Consider the following 21,200-nt stretch of genomic DNA (forward strand, 5'->3'; position numbering starts at 1 on the left):
CCCGAACCATTTTATGGTTCATTCTCTGCTTATGTGAATTTATTTGATTGTGTAAATCTCAGGCTACCATTAAGTAATAAACTTACTCAGGGAACATTCTGTATTTTGCTATGCATTACTTTGTACCAAGGGTTGTGGAAAATGAGTGTAAACCCTGAGGATGTTAGGCTGAAAAGTAGCAGATGAAACCTTAGATTGAAGTCTGCAGTGAAGGCAAGCCTGAGCTGCCATACTTTTGCAGAAGTGAAATCTATTGATCCTAGTAGGATACAACAGTTTCCCTGCTGTCAGCGTAACAGTTCACAAATTCCTGGATTCTTCTGAAACAGAATGTAGAAGTAAATCACACAGTGTACATTTACACTACAAAGGTACAGTACTTTAGCAGGAGAGATTGCATATTTGGTAACCAAGAGAGGCAAACTGCCATGTTAAACAGTGATTACTGTTTAAAAGGAAATAAATACAGTATGCTGGCAGACATGGAAGTCTTCCAAAGGTGTGAAGAATTTCCTGGTAGACAGTTAATGATACTTGCTCTCTTTTTGTCCATGTATTTTTCTTCAGCTCAAAACCAGTTTCAAATGTAACGTGACCTGTATCACTTTTTTCTTTATTAAACCATGCACTTTTGTAGGTGCTTAACTCTGATTTTGATGGGATTTTGTTGAGGTGTGAAGTTAAGCACATGTGTTTTACTAAACCAGTATGGTCCTGGTGAAAGACCTGATCACCTCCCTCATCTGTAGTCAACCTGCTAATTCAAAGAAGGCTGTGGTTATGATTGCAGTGCAGGTAAAATTGGTGAATGAGAGGATGCTGAGACCAGAAGAACAGACCAGTGCTGAAGTTGTTCAAGCCTTAGGGAGGGTGTATAAAACCATTCAAAGGAGGTGGGAGGATCATGTAGCACCTGCTCAGTGCAGAGCTGTAATCTGAAAGATGTTCAGTACCATTTATTTTTTTGTCTGAGATCAGTAGAAACAGAGAGATTGAGCTTATGGGAGAGCATAGCCAGGTCTGGAGGTTCCTGAAATTTTAGAGTTTGTGATGGTGACCGAACAATTTTATTCTAAGACAGTAAGTGACCAAGCTGTACATGTGAAACTGGTCACGAGTATGCCATATCATAGTTATTATGCCTGTATGACAGCAGGGGATGGAGCCAGCTTAACAACTGACTAGTGGACTTGGAACCTTGAAAACAGCTTAATAATGTAATGAGTTTGAATTTCAATTAGAAATAGCTCTGTTTTAGGTCTGCTCTAGCAAAATATTCCTCAGTTCATCATTTGAACACTTTTTTTAAGTAGAGGAACATATCCTAGTCAATACTAATCTATTAAAATCACACAGACAAAATTCAGTTAAACTTTCTTTGCTGCTGTTCTTGATGAGAGGCTTTGCTGAAGTGTTACAGCTGAAGCCTTCTGCAGATAATTCTCTTTCAGTTCTTGTATAGGTACTTAATCTTTATTACTTTACCAGGAAATTGCATCACTTCCCATGTTGGCTTTTTTCAAGATGAGCAACTTTAAAAGCTTCGAATGCAAACTGAAAATGTAATGATGTTGCCACTGTCTTAATTTCTAAATCTAGAGAGAGGAGAGACTAATGCAGTAGCTTTGTCTGACCTACAGTGACTTCCACTTTTAAAAACCTTAAATACTGTTTTTCACAAGATGGCTACATAAATCTTTGGGCAGAAAAGTGAAGAATAACCTATCCAGACTGAAACTGCAGGGGGCATGTTGGGCAGACTGAATGTAATTAGCTAAAATGGGATTTGGCTATGACATTGGAGTTAATTAAAAAAATATTACAGGGTCTTGAATGACCAGAAGTAGCCAGGATCCTGGCAGATGTCACACCTGAATGATGGTAGGTCAGTTAGAGCACTGATCTCTTGCACTGCACTGGGACACTGGCTTAGAACGCACTCGGAGGAGGCAGGGCAGTGATTTATGTTGAAGTTGGTGTGTGTGATACTTGAAGTAGTTTTTGAACTACTGAGAGAGTTTTTTTTTTGTGTGCTACTTCAGTACCAAAGTGTGCAGCCCAAACCAAAGCATTGTGTTTCCAGTAGGTGAGATGTATAACTGAGAAGAAGAATACCTTAGTTCTTCTTTATTGCTAGATTCTGGGGAAAAGGTACTTAAATTTGGGGATTCACCTTGTCCATAAGGTAGGATAACAGTACTTTCTTATAAAGACAATCTAAAACTTAATTCCTTGTAAGGTGATGAGAAATTTTGGATGAAATTGTTCTAAGATGCTGAGTTAAACTGTACACTTAAAACTTGAACGTCTTGCAGTCATGAGCTGTGAACAGGTGGTCTTCTTGGGGATCTAAAGCACACCTACTGGGGAACTGCTGTTGTATTAATTTCAATTTCTGGAAACATTTGATTGAGGTACCTACTGATAAGTAGAGAAAACAGTTAAGTCAAGATCTCTGGTATGTGGTTTTTCCTAACCACAAAATTGGAGATAGGGTTAAAATCCATACCTCCAACTGCCCTATATATTTTTAAACTAAAAAATTTCATTCCAGATGAGTGAAGTAAAAAATGAAGCAATTATAATTATATTGTTCCGCAAGTAAGTCTTGTACTTCTCTCATATGTAAATTATAAAATCGGGGCCACATATTAAGATATTTTTACATTCTTTCTATATATAGTTGGAGCATGGCTCTGCTTTAGTGCAGGGATTGGGGCACAAGATTAATGCCTTATTTCTCTTTTCTGAATGTGGATCACAGGTTATTCTGTTTCATTCAGAGCACTAGCTCAAAGGGACCTACTCTCATGCTCCTGTTGATCATCAGTAGTCTGTCAAAGCAGCAGAACATCGTTTATGTTCTATGTATTTTCTAGAATGCTTTAGTGGGAACGGTTAAGGTAAACCATCATGCTTTTTTAGTGAGCTTTTTAATGTTTAAGCCAAGAAAGAGTATCCTTCTTATCTTTGATCTGCCTTCTATATAATAGGTCACATATTCAGCAAAATAACATGTATATTTTGCCTCTTTGCAGTGCATATCCAATATGTGGTTATGGTTGTGATGTTCTGCTGAAGTGCGCAGCAAAGTTGATTAATTAAAAGTTAATGTTAAAGCAAACATAAGTTTTATCTATTTTCTCTGTTAGCTTCAAGACCTCACCACCTGGCAGGTGGCTGTTTGTTGTGCTCTGAAGCTGTTCTCCCCTAAACACTTACAATGGTTTCCAAAATAACATGTAATCTTATCTGCTCAGGTAGTTTTCTTTTTTGTAATGAGTTTCTTGTCAGAATATCTGCAGAAGAGCTGTTCTTCCTCCCACACCAATTTCTGCCACTGAATTAGACCAGTTTAATCTGCTCTATGAACAATTAGTATTAAATGTATTGAGCTGGTTTCAGTAGTTTATTTGCTTGTGATACAGGAAAACTGGTGTTGATATTTCCTATTTCTGCCTTGGAGAAGCATGATAACTTTTGTCTTACCGAGTGAGGCATGCTTGACTCAATGTTTTTTCTTAAGGGGAATGTGTATTTAAGAAGATAAACTTATCACTAAGAATTTGAGTCTAAGTGCAAGCAGGCATCAGCAATTAATAATATAGTACTTTTCTCTGTAAAAAAAAAAAACATTAACTGCACAGCAGATACGAAGCAAACAATCACTCTGGTAGATTATAAACATAAAGCAGTGAGAGTTATGAACATGTCAGATGCTGTATTTGGGCTCAAAAAAAGGAAAAGAAGTTAGAGAAACCAGGGTCTTCAGAAAGCAATGAAAGAGAAGAGGCAGTATTATGTACTGGGAAATAGAAGTCTTGGGGGTAGGGACTGGTACACCGAGTCTGTTGGGTTGATTCAAGCAGCTGAGTAGCTTGAAGCAATATGGAAGAAGTAAGAGACACTGACAATTGATTAGAGTAACCAGAGTGCCAAAAAAGTATCTTAAGCCAGGTATGTTTTGCTTGTTTGTGAAATAAGTGTCTTGAAGACACAGGATACAGAGCAGGTTATTATGCAGCTGCTGGAGGTAAGAGGAAGATGAGTTGACTTTTTTTCACATAAGCTTATGTGGGAGACCATATCAGCCCTTTGCTCATATATCAGCCTTGAAATGAATCTCTGTTGGCATAGATTTCTCTCAGTGCAGAAGCTGAGAAAGTAAAATTCCATATGGCTTTTCAATTAAAATCCCTGAAAAAACATTGTGACTCAGGGAAGGAACATGCTTTAACAGTGTTAAGAATTCTTAAAAATGCTTCTCAAGCCTTCTGCACCACATGGAAGATAGCTTAGAAATGTCCAGATAGAAAGATAAGTCTGGAATAATGTGTACATAGAAAACAATGATAAAAGAAAGCAATACGTTACATTCTCAAACAACCAGCAACGCACAGGTTGAGACAGAACCCATATAATAGAAGCCAGAATAATACCCATATTATTAAAGTTGTTTTCTGTAGCATTGAATGCTATTTGGGTGCTAGGCAGTTGAAGTGATACAAAAGAATCTGTGCCTAAAAGACCTCACAAGTTTCCCGTGCTTGCGAGTAGGAACCAGAAGCAGGTACTGAATTACCTGCGTCAATTTAAAGAGTATTTTACAATCATTACAGGATTGAGGAATTTTTCAGGTGTAGATAAGGTCAGAGGCTTTGCACTGAACTCTTATAAATCCATGTGAAAAGGAAGCTGTCTCCCAAGATTTTAGTACTTCTGTCCCTAGATGTTTTCAAACAGCGATACGAGATGTTTTGAGATGACACCTATTATTTGATTTTGACAAATTCCTTGTGGTAAGTGCTCTGAAGTAGAGAGAAATATAGTAGTAAAAAACTGTTGATGGAAAACAGAAGCAGCAGTGAGAAGGATGAGTGACCTGAAATTGGAAAGCAGGCTAAATAAGTCTAAGACAATTTAAAGGAATTAAGAGCATGTAGTAAAACTGAAAAATGATTGATAAGAGAAACAGTCAACACTGGGAGAAGACATGGCACTGTGGAAAGCTGACAGTATGGAGTATAATATGCCTAGTGAAGCATGGTGGAAGAAAAAGCTTTAGTTCTGCGACTTGATTTACGTGTAATCGAAGACAATGTGATCTGACTAACTGAATCTGAGGAAGTACAATAAAAATGAAGCTATGTACAAGATGCGAGAGGGTGAAGAGTGTATAGAAAGCTTATAAAATACACAAAGTCGAGAGTGGTCTAGTTCTTAGGATGTTTTCTGATATCTTGGGGGCACCTAACCTCAAAACCAGCCTGTGTACTGCCGAGTCTGTGGATGGAACAGAGCATCAGAAGCGCTTGTGAAACCTGCACAAGTCGGACAGCTTGAAGGGAAGTCTAAGGCAGCATGGGGTGACTGATCAAGGCTCACAGTGGAACTTGGCTGACTTCATCATTACAGCAGGGGAGCTTAGAGAAGTCTGCAAAACTTTCAGGATTCCCTTTGGAATTGCAGGCTGCCTGATAATGTCCCCAGGGTCTCAGGCTTGCAGGGAAGAGCCTTTGTAAGGGAAAAAAGATAGCAGTCCCCTGAGGGGTATGTGTTGTTTTCCTGCCTTTTCAAGGGCTTGAAGCTATTCTGCAGTGATTGATTATGGAACTGAGCACTGTATCTTGGCAAAAAAAAATGAAAAAGAAAGTGGTATTCCTTATACTCCTGTCACGAAAGGCATGTTTTAAAAATTCAGGAGTGTGGTACAAACAGAAGCAGGTATCCGGGCTGCTTGACTCCATGATCTATTTCAGAAGTACTTGACAGAGATGCATGGTATAAGCGTTTTCAGTTTTTTTCCCCTCATAACTTGTGATGTTGTCACCTTATTTCTATAGCTCAGGTTGGCACGTCATACACTTCCATGAAAATTCTATAGATTTATGAGAGTGTCAGAAAAAAATTGGGGTAATTCAGTTTAAAAAAAGCAATCAATCAAGAAACTCAAATCTTATTGGAATTGGGGCTACATCAGTTCCAGCACTCAGGAAACTCTTTATTCCCTGAAGCAGTCTGCTAAATTTTAAAATATGAAGCATTTTAAATTAAAATGGAAGAAATCAAGGAAGACCACACTGAACTGCAGTTGGTCAGCTCCCCTTCCCTTTTCATGTGCCAAATCCAATACAGCCATAACAAAACAAGTGCTGTGTGGGTGAACTTGAGGTTACCCATGCTGGGTTAACAGACTGAGATATTGCCAACGTGACAAGGTGGTTTTCCTTTCCAACCAAATCAGCTATTCATGAACCTGAAAGAAAGCTCCAGGGAAGGCTCATTTTTCAGGCATTCTGTGATTCTCATCTTTTAACTTTCAGATCTTCTATAGAAGTGCTCTAAAGCAGAAAGAATTTAGAAGAGCAGCTTTTGAAGTGCAAGGACAAATCAATCAATTAAAAGTTGTTATGAAGATGAGAGCGGTGCTGCCTGTCTTTCATGATGATCTTTGTGAGGCACCTAAAACTGAAGAGGCTCAGATCTAACTAGTCTCAGATGTATAAATTTGAATTTATACTTGTTTGTGGCCTGGCAGATGATGAGGAATCCTGCCTGAACATAAAATCTGAAGGGAATCCACTGAAGCCTTGGAATAAAGATCTGTTTGGAAAAACTTGCTTTATATTCCATGGCAAAAGTGGATTGCTTTTGCAAGGAGACTCATTCTCTACAGTATATGTTAAGAATGCAATCCCACAAACTGAAGCAGATCTTCCTCATTTGAAAATTCACATAAATCCTTCTTACTTAGTTCGGGTAGCTAATTAACTGTTAACCTAGAGAATACGTAGTATCAGTATTTATAGAACACTGAAAATATTGAATATAGTGTTCTCATTTCTCCAGCCCCAAGTTTTCTGAAGCACTTAAGGATTCAGCAGGGGGTTTGCAATATTCTTGATTCTTATGAGTTTTCTGCAGCAAGGCTAGCTGTTTTCATTTGTCTTCTCAAAAACTTCAGTCTTTTAAACTTGCCTGTGTAGCATGACTTACCATGTGCCATTTAAATGAGTGCCATTTCACTTGCTGCCTTTGTAATTTAAAAAGCAGGCTAGGAAGGCGTATTTTATTAAATTCAAGTATGCACGCCTAGCAGATTAGTCAGGTTTGCCTCTTATCCTTAAATAGACAATGTTGTGAATTCATAATAACATCAGAGACCTTCAAATCAAGCAGCGTGTTCAATTGCCATGAATTATTCTCACTGTGAAATGAACAGGTTAAGAAATAAATGGTTTTCTTTCCTTAAATTCAACTGTCTCCAAAAAAATTACTAAATGACAGCTGCCATGAATGAGGTTCTTGCTAAATTAGCAGTAAGATGCTCATCATTTCTTTGATCTGGTGTAATTTATCACGTCAAGAGGGGTTATGTTGAATTAGAAAACCAAAAGGAAGATAGGCAGCGTGGAAATGAGTCATGCATCATGCCTTACTTCTGTAATTGTTGGTTAACGCTTCACAAAAAAAGAAGAGAGTCTAGATAATGTAATTGTTTTAATCTTTATTTTAGAAATTACTAAGTAATTGTGGATGAGTGTACACCCTAAGTCCCCACAAACATGATTCTTTCCCTGGCATGAGTGAGAAAGAGCATTAAAATAGATATTTGACCTTGAACACCTTAGGCTAGTCACGACAGTGTAATAATGATGAACAGAACAAATAGTTGCATCCTTCCCAGTACCATAGCAGGCAATGATGAAGTGGGGTTTTAATCATGTTTAATTTTATGGATATTTTATGGATATTTGTTCTTACTTTTCCCATTTGAATGAGGTATACTCTTCCTGAGTTTTTTAGGTACACTGAATATCTAGAAGGGAACATTGAGTAATGGCTCAATGTCTCATCTAAACTGGGCAGAACCTCAGTGATTGTAGATTAACAATTGTTATTTTGTACAACCAAGAAAAAAATCAAATGCATTTTTAAAATGGGAATTTAAGTCTTAAGTTTTTACTTCTTGGATTAGTCTGAACTGAGTGGTATGCACTTACTTTTTAGCTTTGGAAAATCTGTCAGTTGAGTTATGAGCCAGGGGGGGACAGTCTAGTCATTTGTGTTGCTTTGAAGGCCAGAGATAGGAGTGGTTAAAGCCGGTAGTTGCAATATGTTCTATTGTTAAATAATATTCCTATCTTTCTTTGTTATTTGTAATAATCAGCTGTTGTCTTATCTTGTCTATTTCCTGTTCCATAAATCCTCTCACTATTTTTCATACCTTTCCTATTTTATCAAGAGCTATAATTGATAGGTCTATTATTTGTTACAAGCTCAACTTAGTCTTTTGTTTAAAAACCTCAGTTTGTGCATAATTAAGTGCAAAGTATGATTCTGAATTCCTTTCCTGCTACAAGAAGATACAGAAGTCTCTGAGGATCCACAAATCTCTTTTTATGTGCATTACAGAAGAAGAGACTATTCTGTCTTTATTGACATTTTTGGTAATGCTGTTTTAGGTTAATCTACCCTACTTTCTTTCCTTCCCTTCCTAATCTCTGCTTCTGGAAACTTTATCCACACTATCAAATAAAATTTAGTTGCAGTGAGGAAAAAGGGTATAGTCTAGTTTCTTAGACAAAGTGCAAACAAAATTTCTGTTCATAATTAGAACTTGAATGTTTCTGCTCATTGTCTAGAGAATAAGGTAGAAATAGACTTATATAAAAGGAAAATTATTGTAACAAGCAGTTGTTCTTTTATATCTTGTACTTAATAACTGCAGTTATTAAGATTTAAAACCAGTCATTGACAACACCTTCTGGTTTTATAAAGCCTGTACTCAGGAGAATGCCTGAATCTTTGCATTTGTAATATTTAGAGATACCTGTACAGATGTTCTGCTCAACTCAACTTTCTGTAAAAGAAATGCCCTTCATACGTATTTTAATTAGTGTTGTTAGGACTGTGGCAGGATTTATGTCCTCCTATAGGAGGAGCCTTCTGTAGGCTACAAACATGAGTGAACATTGTTCTAAGGATGTTTTGACCTAAATAAGATAAGAAAGGGCTGCGGACAAACCCAAGGAAAAAGCATAATTTTGCTTTTGGGTGATAATCAGAGTCTTGGAACTTTTCAAAGAATACCTGACAATAAGTAAATGTGGCTGGGGAGGAAGAAATGCAACACCCTTGAAGGGAAGAATTTAACTCTCTTTGCAGGATTTTACAATGAAAGAATAAATAGAGCATCCATACTCCATTTGTTCTCCATTCCAACTTGTTGCTGCTCTTATTATTTTTTTATTTTATATTTCTTGCAAGGCTCTCTGATGCTTTTTGAAACTTAACATGAGATGGGTGAACTGTAGTCACAGTTGTTTAGCATATGATTACTTGGACTACATAACCACATAACCGAATCCTTGAGCCTTTAAAATCTGCCTGTGTTCTACATGGGCCACTCCTGACATGGTATAGAGTGTTAACTGATTGTAAGCTAGCTGGGTCATGGGGGGAAAAGATGGCAACTGAAGTTAAATAAATCAATCTATCTATATCTCAGAACATACCGTGATGCTGCACAACCATTTAAGCACTTGTACTGTTCAGAGTCCAGGCACATATACTAACTCAAGTTTGAACCAAATGAGATTGGTTTTGTGATCAGGGAGCTTTTGAACTGGTTAACAGTGGCTTTGCGTAGACTTAAACTGAAATTCACAAGTCGTAGTTGCTTGGCAATGCTCTCACAAGTTATAGGAGAAAGCAATATATGATCTGCTCCACTGAAAATATAGGGGTTTGCCTAATGTTTAATGTAATTGGCTTTTCATGCTGGAAAGTTGGATTACAAACACAAGGGAATTATGCCTGTGGTAAATTGATTTTCACACATAATCTTTTCAAAAGTTAGGCTTACTCTGTCTTTTCCCTTTGCATTATTTCAGTGGATGTTTACCTGTAAGCTTGGAAGATAATAGTCAAATCCACTTGGAGTGATAACAAGTGTAATAATTGACCTACTTATTTAACAATAGTTTGTATTTTTTGACCCAATTCTCCAGGCAGGGGTGTGGGGTAGACAAAACAGTGGTAGAAACTTCCTTATTGATACTGAAAACCTCTTAAAAACGAGGTTACTGAAAGCATTCCTGTGATTTTTTTATTGATCTGGTCCCTTTAAAACTAATTATTATTCTTGATTTTTTTTGTGTGTGTGTTCATTGTAAACTTCCTTGGCTTGTGAATTAGAGCTTAGAGGAAGCAAGAAAATGGGACCCTTTTTCCTCAGTTAAAATTTTCTGAGACCTGACTTCTGTAGTATGTTCTATTGTAGACAGGATTCCACTTTTCCTGGTAGCAAATGAGTTTCAATACTGATATTCTGAAACAAGGTAGTTATTCATGATGCCACACACAAAAACATATTCCTACACGCACCTGGCCCAACAAATTGCATATAAATGTGTCTTTGGAGAACTGAATAAAACTTTATATGTTTCTGACAAAGTTATCTTCAAGTCTGAGAAACTCATTCCTGAGCTTAGAATTGCTGGTTTAAATTGTTCCACATAAAAATATACAGGAAAAAAAGCAATCCAGTGCTCAAGAGAGTAGGTAGCAACATAAAAGCCTGAGGTACTAAGAAAACTGGAGAAGTTAGTAGCAGCTTAAATTATCTCCTTCTGGGGCTTGCCTTTTTTAAAAGATTCTACATGAATCTTCAGTGAACTATTTCTGGATCTTTTGTTTAGGAAGAATTTATGGTTATTTTTTCTTATATTGGATATATGTCTGGAAATGGTGGTCTTGGGAGGAGTCAAAATGCTGGGTATAATCTCAGGAAACGAACACAATCTGGGTTTATAAATTTCAGATTTTGATACTTCTATACTTTTCAGTTTCTTTCAGGATGACTGATGTTGCAGAGCAATTCATTTTACCTGAATGTAAACACTAAAAATACTAGCATGTATATATGTTCACACATTAACTTATTAGTGTACATATCTTGGTCCATACGGATGTATTTTTAGTTGCTTAATAATTCTTGGAAGGAAAAAGTTCCTACCAATAGAATTTTTTTAAACCAATTGCTGTTCATTTATTTGAAAATGGAAAATGTGACAGATTGTTCACTCAAAGGTTCAGGACTACAGAATATTAGAATTTGAAACGCATTTCTTACTAGTTTTATCCCCCTGCTTGCACTTTCTGATGTGTGGATTATGATAAAAACAGTTGTACCTCCATATCTTATCTTTATCCGTAGCACAATGGAGTCCTATTTCTCAGGAGTATCTGGGCAGTCATAGTTTTAAACACATTTTCAGAGACTTAGCTTAGATTATAAAAACTGCCTGGGACAAGTCCTCCATTCGTATTTCTCGTAGCTGAATTGAATCTAGCTACTCTGAACTGTTTCTGTGTATGCTTCTTACTAGTGCCTCTGAATATTATTAATGATAGAAATATTTCTAATGATAGTAATATAATGATGGAATTAACTTTTTAGAGAAACTTTATTTTCCAATCTGATGTTCAAGTTATTCCTCTGTTAAACTACTTCTGATGTGCCTAACTTATATGTGCTGGTTTAGTGGCAACTTGTTACAGAAGCTGAAGTAATTCAGAGAAATCAAGAGGAGAGAGAATGCCTTCATGAGAAGTATATGTCATTAACATAATAAACATGAAGTCCCCAAGTTAGCCACAAGCTTTTATTTTGGTGACTTGCTGCTTCCTAATGAGATGATAGGTAACAGCAGAACCCAGCTCAGGTTTGATCTGATAGAAAATAAATTTTCTGACAGTGCATTTACTTAGGTTACACCTTAAAATCTATCCAGACAGGTTGAGCTGACAATTTGTTATGAAGTCCCCCATCAGTGTGGGTAATCTCTGTCAGTGGGATGCTAATGTTCAGTCTCAGTCACTTTTAGTACTTCTGGCTCTGCAGACAGGCAGAAATAAATTATTAGATTAGAGCTAGAAAGAAGAATGAACAGATTTTGATTGTGACTTTTCATATTTGCAGAAGTAATGACAGATTTAATATTAGTACTCTCCCCCTTTTTTTATTCTTTGTTTTGAAATACACTCTTACTTTCTCTGCTTTGACTTTCTCATTTCAAGTCTGCGTACAAAGGACAAACAGAACAGGACGACTTGAATGTAAACTGTATCCTAGGACAAATACCAATTTGTGTTTGGTCTGTAATTCTAGGGGAAACATCCTTACTAATAGTATAATATTGTACAGTATGGAAGTATGATTCATGTTACAGCTCAGAGTTACATAAATGGGAGACGTGATAGGAAAGAGACTAATATTTATGACTGTGGGGAGAAACCTGCCTTTATGTTGCTTTGATTTTCCTAAAAGCATGCTTTTAACATTTGAGGGTTGGTTTTTTTTTGTTTTCCTCCAGAGCTCATTTTATTGAGAAATTGACAACCCACACATCTACTGCTAACGCATTTCCTTCTGCACAGTAGTTTGTTTAGTTCGAGTTGGTGTCATGTGTAGATGATGCTGATTTCTTTCAGTGCTATTGTACCCATTTTACAAAGGAGAAGGTGATGATCTCTCCTCTCATGCTTTTTCTTTTCCTTTTTAATGTAAACGTAGGTTTTTTCCTTGGTTTTGTAGTGGTCCGTGCATTTCACTTCTTCCCTCTTTAAGGTTCAAAAGCTTCTACTAACTTGTCACTTGCATCAGGTAGCAGCTGGTATTGTTGATGTGTTCTCCCAAATGTGTACAGCAAGGATGTGGCTAAAATGTGATAGCTGTATGCTCTAGTGGCTTTGCTTTTACAAAAGTAATCCAGGTATGCTAAGCCTAGGCATCTTCAAATAAGTTTTCTTAGGTAGTTAAATGACAGAATAAAACATTAGCATTTCAGTAAGCCACTTGGCAATTTGTTTTCTTCTTGAAACTTCTTAATTTCCATATATCATCTTGTTCTTTTTCACTGAAATTAAAGTTGTGAAGAGACTGGAATACGTATTTCAGCCTTGCTGATGTGTTTATACATTTCATGTTACATGCTTGGCTTTTTCTTCTCTCTGCTTGATAGAACAAATGTTTTATTAGCTCAGTTCTGCTGATTTATTTTTTAAAATGTTTCAAGGTGTCTAAAAACTTATGCTGAATTGTGACAGTCCTTTGAGATCTCAGATTAATTCCATAACAATCTGAACTGTGAAAGTGTAAGTCCCGTTTCTGCACTCCCAATACTGAGCTGCAGTACCTGTGTATAGCTTGGAAAGAGAAGTTGAAAACGTTTAGGAGGACAGAGAACAGAGTGTCGCACATCAAGAATAAGAGGCTCTGACCTCATTCCTTTCAAGCTCACAGATGCATCTGTAGGTTTCAAGAGAGTACCGGTATTTTAATTAGGGCTAATGCTGTCCAAGTTCATCAATAGCCAAGTAGTCTGCAGCCGGTATGTGTTTTATTATGGGGGAAAGTCTTGTACTTCTGCAGTACAAATACTCAGCAAGAACCCCACTTACTGACCTGCTCTTCCAGTCCGCTCTTCACATTTTTTCTTGTCCTGAGTCCCAGGGTTTTTTCCTTGAGTGGATTATGCCAATTAACTTTATGAGCATTGTTAAGGGATTTTGGTAAGTATTTTTTTCCCCAGCTAATTTCATAGACAGTGCTGTGTGAGCCAGGCTTCAAAGCTACTGAGCACTGGGAGTTCCTTGTAGAACTGAGAAATAGCTGGGAACCTGAGCACCCTTTGAAAATGGGACTGTATATTTATCTAATCTATTTGATCAGCAGGTTGCTTAGGTCAGGATTATATTCATCTTAACTGGTAACATTAGCTTGCCTCTCAACACAGCAAAACTCAATTAGCTAAATTTTATTTCCCTGGGCTCGCCTTCCTTCTTTCTTCTCTGTGCTTTCTCTGTGGACCAACTTTTCTTTTGGAGTGAAAGAGCTAAGAAGCTGAGCTAGTTAAATCTCCACAGTAGTTTAATTCAGGATTTGATTATGATTCACAGGATTTGGCAAAATGAAAAACAAACAAGAAGAGTTTTTCCTGAAATGCTGTTCCCCTGGGTGAATTGTTTAACCTCTCACAAAGAAGATGCAGAGATGAAGGAGAACTTAGGCCAACTATAAATTCAAAGTCGGAATTGTAGATAAAAAGAATTATTCTGCTAACCCTTTTCCTTGGCTGACTTGCTTAAAAAGGAGGATCGCCTCGTTTATACAGCAGGGAGACCCAATACTGAATAACAGAATCATTTAGTACTAAATTACAAGCAGTTTTTCTGTGTTGCTTTCTTTTTCAGCCATATTTGAGCATATCTTGATTGGTCTGTACATTTAATGAGTTGTCCTTGGGTATTATTAGGCACAGATGCAACACATTTGCACAGTGTGCTTACAGTCTGTTTTCTTGAGTTCCTACAGTTTTCTGCTTGTGGGAATAGAGTGTATTTGTGGGGCTGACTGGCATCCTGGATTGCTTATTATAGAGTGAGAGAACTTCTACAATATCAAAATGAAATATTTTGCCAACTTTGTGAAGCAAGTTGCAGATCAGAAATACGCCTTCTAACCTTCTGCATCTCCTCTGGGTGTTCTCTCGGTTCAGAACCCCACTGGGAGAGTAGTCTCCTGCAAAATAATCCTCAGGGTCACAAAGGCAGGGAGACAGCTCCTCAGCCTGGTGTGATGGATACGAACAGGCTGGCTGGTGTCCCTAGAGACACCTGTTTTCCCTAGCAGAAGGGACAAATTCTCTTATTTCTCTGACACTGGCTAAATAAATGAATGTGCAGCTTTGGGATCATAACTAAAAGGGAAGCAGTCAAAAATCTGGCCTGTGCTATATATGCCTTCCTCTTTGTCATCAAGTCTCACTAGAAATTCTGTCATAAAAACTGGTTAGCTTTGCCTGTATGATTGTTTGGATGGAGGAGGAACTGCATCCATATTTTGCTGCTTGTTTTTAAAACAGCTAGCCAAATAATATAAGAAGTTCTGCTACAAAGATGTATTTTATTTTAAAGTGTCCAAATCGAGAGCTAGTCTGTTGCAGGAACCAGCAAACCTGCAGGAGCTAAGGAAAACAGAAATGTACCCTGCTGAGCATCTGTGTCTGCTGTGCAGGTAGAGAGAAAAGGGGAGGTGGGCTTCTGGCTGACTTTAGACATTATAGACCCTAATGCTCGCTTGTCTCCTGACCCCTTGCTGCTCCTGCCACAGCTAACCCCCTCTTATCACCGTGCTTTCTCTTTAGCTTTGAATTTCCTCCTTCTCATCATGCTGAGTGTGTCCTGTTGGGAGCATGAGCACGCCTGTGTAGGAGTTGCAAATGAAGAGGGGAAGCATTAGGGTCTCTCGACCCTCAATAAGACTGAGGAAAATCTGAACCCAAGCAGGCTTCATACTGTCTTACGTAAAATTACACATGAGCAGTATATCTATATAAAAATTATATATTAATAAATGAACAAAAAAATGAAGCTTTCTTCTGTGTGTGTCCCGTCCAACCCCCTGCCCCTTTTCCCCCGATCTAAGATGAAGAATTAGCAAAGAGAACGATGATGGCCTTAGGCAAAGTGCTGCAGACATGAGACTGTAAAAGAAGAAAAGAGAAAGCTGAAAACTTTCAGCACAGTCTGTCAGCCTTGGGCACTGAATATGAACCTGGTAGGTCTGGAAAGACCTCATCAGTGAGTAACGGTTGTGCTTTTCTCTGCAAAGCTTTTGTAATCTCTGCTGCAAATTAAGTTTTGATAGTTAAATAAGCATGTGGGGCAACTGAATGTGCTTTTTGATATCTCTTGTGTATATGCACTGCCTGTATTTTTCCATGGATCACTTGCCTGTACTGTGTTTATATCACTGGACAGGTTCAGCAAAGTTATTAAAGAGTGGCCATGTGGGAGCTGATGAAACCCAACCCTTAGATACATTTTTTTTCTTTAAAGAGATCTAATATGCAGGCAAGCCTCAGGGTGAGCTTTGAAGCCTGAAGTGGCTAAAGTAAGAAGTATTTCAAACTAATGCTATTGCAATAAAATAATTGTCTGGTATTGGTTGGCTTAGACCACTGACTAAAACTGGGCTGCGTCAAAATGCTGCAATGCCAGTATATCAAACAATACAGACTTTGAAATAAGGGTACTTTGAAGCTTCTGGGCCATACTCATACTTATGCCACTTCCATTTATACTGGTGTGAAATTAATTACAGGCAAAACATTTATTGCAGTATGGTAGAAGATGGCTATAATTTAAGGTGTTTGGTTAAACAGGGCTAATGTTGCTTAATATGAGATGTATGTCAGTGAGACCACAAATTTAACTCTGTTCTTCCCTGATGGAGATGTGCAGAAAATCTCCTGAAGAGTTCTTTCGGGTTTGAATATAGTAAAAAGTTAAGTTACAGAATATTTTTTATTTTTCCTGGAGCTGATGCTGTATAATCACAATAAGGACCTTCTGGAAAGTTTTCTTCTCTTGTGTCAGATGCACATACCCCACCGCTATTCTGTTTTCCGATTGCAGCACCCCTGCTGCAGCCTAAACTTTAGTTTGTTTAGGACACTCTTTAAGAGTCCTAAACAGACACTAAGAAAGTAAGGTAAGAAACACATAGCTAAGCAGAGGTAAAGAGACAGACTACGTATAATATCATACGGTAAGATAAAATCTATCTATTTAATCAGAGGCATAAGAATTATTTTTTTTCTTTTAGTACCTGGGTCAGATGTCTACTGTGAAACATCACATTTTAAAGACAGCATATTTAGTCTAGTAATATTAATTCATTGAATGTTATTTTGGGTATTGTAAAAAGTCAAGTAAAACACAGAATCACAAACTCATTAAAAAGTGACTATTCAGTTGTTTCTTTTCATCTGATTATGCACGAATCATTAAACTCCTAAAAACAAGCACTGCCCCCAAAATCATCTTTGAAATAGTTCATTACTTTTTCTTTCAAATTTTACTCATGAGGTACCCTATGAAGTCTAGAAGTAAGTCAGTCCTGTTTCTTTTTCTCTGATTTTTGTTTCTTTGTATTTGCAAGCAGTTTTACGAGAATAGGGAAGTGAAACCTGTATTTCATACAGTGATAACATGATCTGGTAGATTCTCAAATGCAGTGCGTGTGCAAATCAGAAGTGCTTGATATGATTTCAACTACTTCTAGAATTACATCAGGGAGAAGAACATAAAGGAACTTGCCTATAGTTACTGCATTTATTAGGAAATGTCTCGGAACCCTCTGCAGTGAAATGCAAATGAGATTCCTAAGTCAATATAGCAAATGGAACAGAACCAGCTCTAAGATCTACTTCCTAGAGGCACTTTGACATCCAGGGTTAACTTCCTACTTTTGACTTCTTTCATTATGAATTCACAGATCTCAAATCTGTTGCATCTTATGAATTTAAAGGATGAAACTTTGACCTTTTTTTATTTACATAGGAGGTAAAGGCCTGAGCTCTAGCTAAGAACTTGGAAACCCGCAACGGAGCAGAGTGACCTAGTGAGAATCTGTGTGATATGAGCTTGGAACACTGATCATGTGATTAACCACCCACTTAGATAGTGGGTGGTTTTTCCAAGGCTCATTTATCAAGGAAGAAAGTAAGTTGTGTGTTCAGGGACTGTCATACATACCATTTTTATCCTATGCAATGCCAACCACTTTATCCCATAAATATGACAGCCTGGGTACATTTTAAGCTGTCCCTGCGGGGTAGTGTGGTTGTATGGTGGTGATCTCCCCTTGAGCTTGGAGTCCTCTCAAGTTTGCTCCTCAAGGAAGAGAGACTTTCTACTAATGACAGATCTTTGGATGAGTCCAGTTTGAGTTCTCTCCAACTTGCAACAGGACTGCATGCCAGAGACTCGCCCTTTGAGCTGGGACAACTCTCAAGATTTGAGATTCCTTACCTGAGGCTGAGAGTTCCTTCCTTTCCCAAGGCAGAGAGACCTCTTGTTCACAACAGATCCTCAGTAAACTCTGGATAAGTGTGCTATATTAATGAAATTCATGTAGCTGATTCCTTTATACACACTGTTCTCCAAGCCTAAGATAGGATCCAGCCACGCCATCACAAGTTTAGAGAGCAAGGGTGTCCCACTCTGAACCTTGTGACTCAAGGTCTCCCTTACCCTTTTACATCTTCAGTCCATGTATGTCTTTTTTGTTCCATTCTACACTTCCTTTTGTATGTTTCATCCGTGTAGTAATAGTGAACCTTGCCATCGAACTTTAAGTCTAACTTTGATAAATTTATATTAAAACCACTTTTGTTAATACCTTTGGTTATGGTTCTTTAAGTGATCTAAATCACTCATCTGTGACAAATTGCTGTAGTTGGCAAGATCCTACATTGGGATTCATGACAGTACTACTGATGGAAAAATAGAACGCGGTGTTTTAATTCTTATTTAGGGAAACAACAGAATAGTAGATTTTCTGCTAACAGTAGTGTCTTTTGTGGGTTACAATATCTGGTTACAATGTTTATTGACTAATTTATATAAAGCTAACTGCTGCAGAGAAAAGAAGATAGGTAGTATTTATTTTGTTACCCACAGGAGATTTAATGATATTGTATTATCTTCAGTTCAATGACACATCTCTAAAGTAAACCAAAAAGAAATTTCATTCTCTTTAAAAATCATTTTCACAATGAAAGCTTATGAAGTGACCATTTAAACTAACTGAATACCAGCTTGTTTTCACACAAAATGTTGGACCTTAAATGAAATCCCCTCTATCAAGTTCATGTAAAAAGAAGGTAGCTATATAAATAAGACAGATAAAAGTATGTTTTTCTAATATGTTCTGTTGAACAGGTCAACAGTGATTTTTATCTTGCATAAATTTTGTAGTGGATCTGTTCTTATGATCTTGGATTCCTCCTGACTTAAACCAATATGATGTCGGAGAAGAACTGGATCCAATTTCTGTGAGCTGACAACCACTTGGAATGACTGCAGAACAAAATCTTGTTTCCTTACATCCACAGAGAGGTGATTAACAGAGGGATATTTCAGTTAATTACTTTGAAATAAAAAACCCCAACAATTTACATAAACAAATTTATAATTATAAAATACTCTATAGAATAAAGATATATATCATGATAACCAAATTTTATTGTACCTTGGAATGAATCTCAGTCATTTTAGAGAAGGGTTGCTGTAACAAAATGGGTGTGCATAATCAAATGCGAACTGAGACTCTAGATGAAAATCTGTTTCATGCTCATGAGTGGTATGTGGCTGAAGGTTAAAAAGAATATTGTCTTCATAAAAGCTATAATAAAACTGCTTGTGTTTCTCTGAGGCTGGGATTTCATCCTATATATCTGCATTTAAGTGCTTCATCTTGTATTCTTAATTGCAGTATTTTCATTATCTTTCATATAACTATCTCACGATTTCATCTGAAACCTTGTTGAAGAGAATTCAAGTTGAGAATATACTGTGGCTTTTTGATACTTTAATGCTTTCTACAATGGCTGCTATTCTTTTTCTTTAAACATGTTTTCCTTTGTGTTTGTCTACTGCTTTGACTTGACTTTAAAGTGTAGATTTTGGGGGTGTAAGTAATACATTACACACTACAGCATGTCACTGAGATCATGTCTGTTGATTCTGGGACTCTACTAAATAGCCAGGTTAAGCTGTTAGAGAAACAATTATTAAAGGAAATAAAACTTGGATTGGAGAAATGAAGTTCAATAAAATTGGGTTAAAGATGTGAGGAGGAAAGGAAAAAGGAGAATTTAGACTAGAAACCCATAGGTTGGGTAAGTAACTTTCTCATAATAGGTGCTACATGCTGTAATAAGTAAACAGGTGTTGAAATGGTTGACATAGCACACAGGATACTAAAACTAATATAGTGATTAAGTAAAACAAAACTTGTGTTAGTCAGAATTTGGATTGTTACCTAGTATTTTACAGCATCTTCTCTACTGCTAGGAGGCCTGGAGGATGTATGTAGAGAAATAGGCATGGTCAAGCTTGTGTTAAACAACATAAATTTATTCACTTGATATTCACCTGTTTGAGCTCTTCCAATGTTAATTTAAAGTTGCTGTGGACATAGTAACAAATCAAATGGGCTATTCATTTTAGTTTAATATTAGTCAAATATGCCCTTTAAAGTCTTTTCACCTTAGTGTTCTGTTCATATTTTGTAGGTGACAAGAATAGTATCTCTACAATATTGGGAAAAGTGAAATGAATTCTGTGTACTTTCATTTAGGTAAACTGTTTCAGTGTAAGCTAGCACCTAATAGGGATGCTTACTTCTTAAATAAGGTCTTTCAGAATATAATCTATCACTTATTAGTCCTCTATGGAAAATGATAACACATTTTGTTGCTATTACTGTATATATTATGGTAAAAATGCTCACCCACTCTGAATTACTCAAATATAGGTCTGTTTCTGGAACCAAATTTTTGCTGACTAAAGAAAAAAAATCTTTTTAATTGGTTTTGATAGGTAAAGTAGTGTATTTATGCGTGGGGCTTTGAATATAGAAGGTTTTCTTTTGAAAATACTATTTTATTGTGAGATTTTTGAGTTAGTTTCTGTCCCAGAAAATTATCTGAACTTTTGTTCCTCTGCATGGATGCGATTTTCCTGAACACTGGTAGTAATTGTGCAGTTTCAAGACATACCCTGGAGTTAAAGGGCATTAAACACATCATATTACTCCATGATGTACGTGGTTTTGTAGAGTCCAGCCTCTGGGAAAATATTACCTTGGTTACAAGAAGTAGTTTGAAAATACATGTTCTGAAAGTTCAGAAGTCAGAAGGTTATTAGGAAACTGAGAAATCTCTGTGAAATCTGAGCCAAAATGTGTATTTTAAAGTGTGTACAAGTACAAATGAATATAATCATTCTTATGGCACATTTAATTTCCTTTTTTTTTTCTCTTGGAGAGATGAAGTGAGTTTGGCATGGGGACTCCTAAGAGGAAGATAAGTACAATACTTGGAGGATTCTTCAACCTGAATATTCTCCCAACCCTTTACCTTGTCTAATATCAGACAAGATGGAAAGCTTTATTTACTCTTGTAAATGAACATACAAACTAAAATTCCTTAGGGCAGGAATCCTGTCAGTTTCTTTAAAATATTCTGTATAGCAGTGAGTCTGTGCTATCTTATAGCAATGGAGCAGGGAGAAGCAACTAGAAAACTGTATCATTTCAGGTAAGAATCCCCCAAGTGAATCTA

This window comes from Pezoporus flaviventris, unplaced genomic scaffold (assembly GCF_033815535.1).
Source record: "Pezoporus flaviventris isolate CSIRO_AGI_PZ_B2104156 unplaced genomic scaffold, CSIRO_AGI_Pfla_v1 ptg000005l, whole genome shotgun sequence".
Taxonomy (NCBI): domain Eukaryota; kingdom Metazoa; phylum Chordata; class Aves; order Psittaciformes; family Psittacidae; genus Pezoporus; species Pezoporus flaviventris.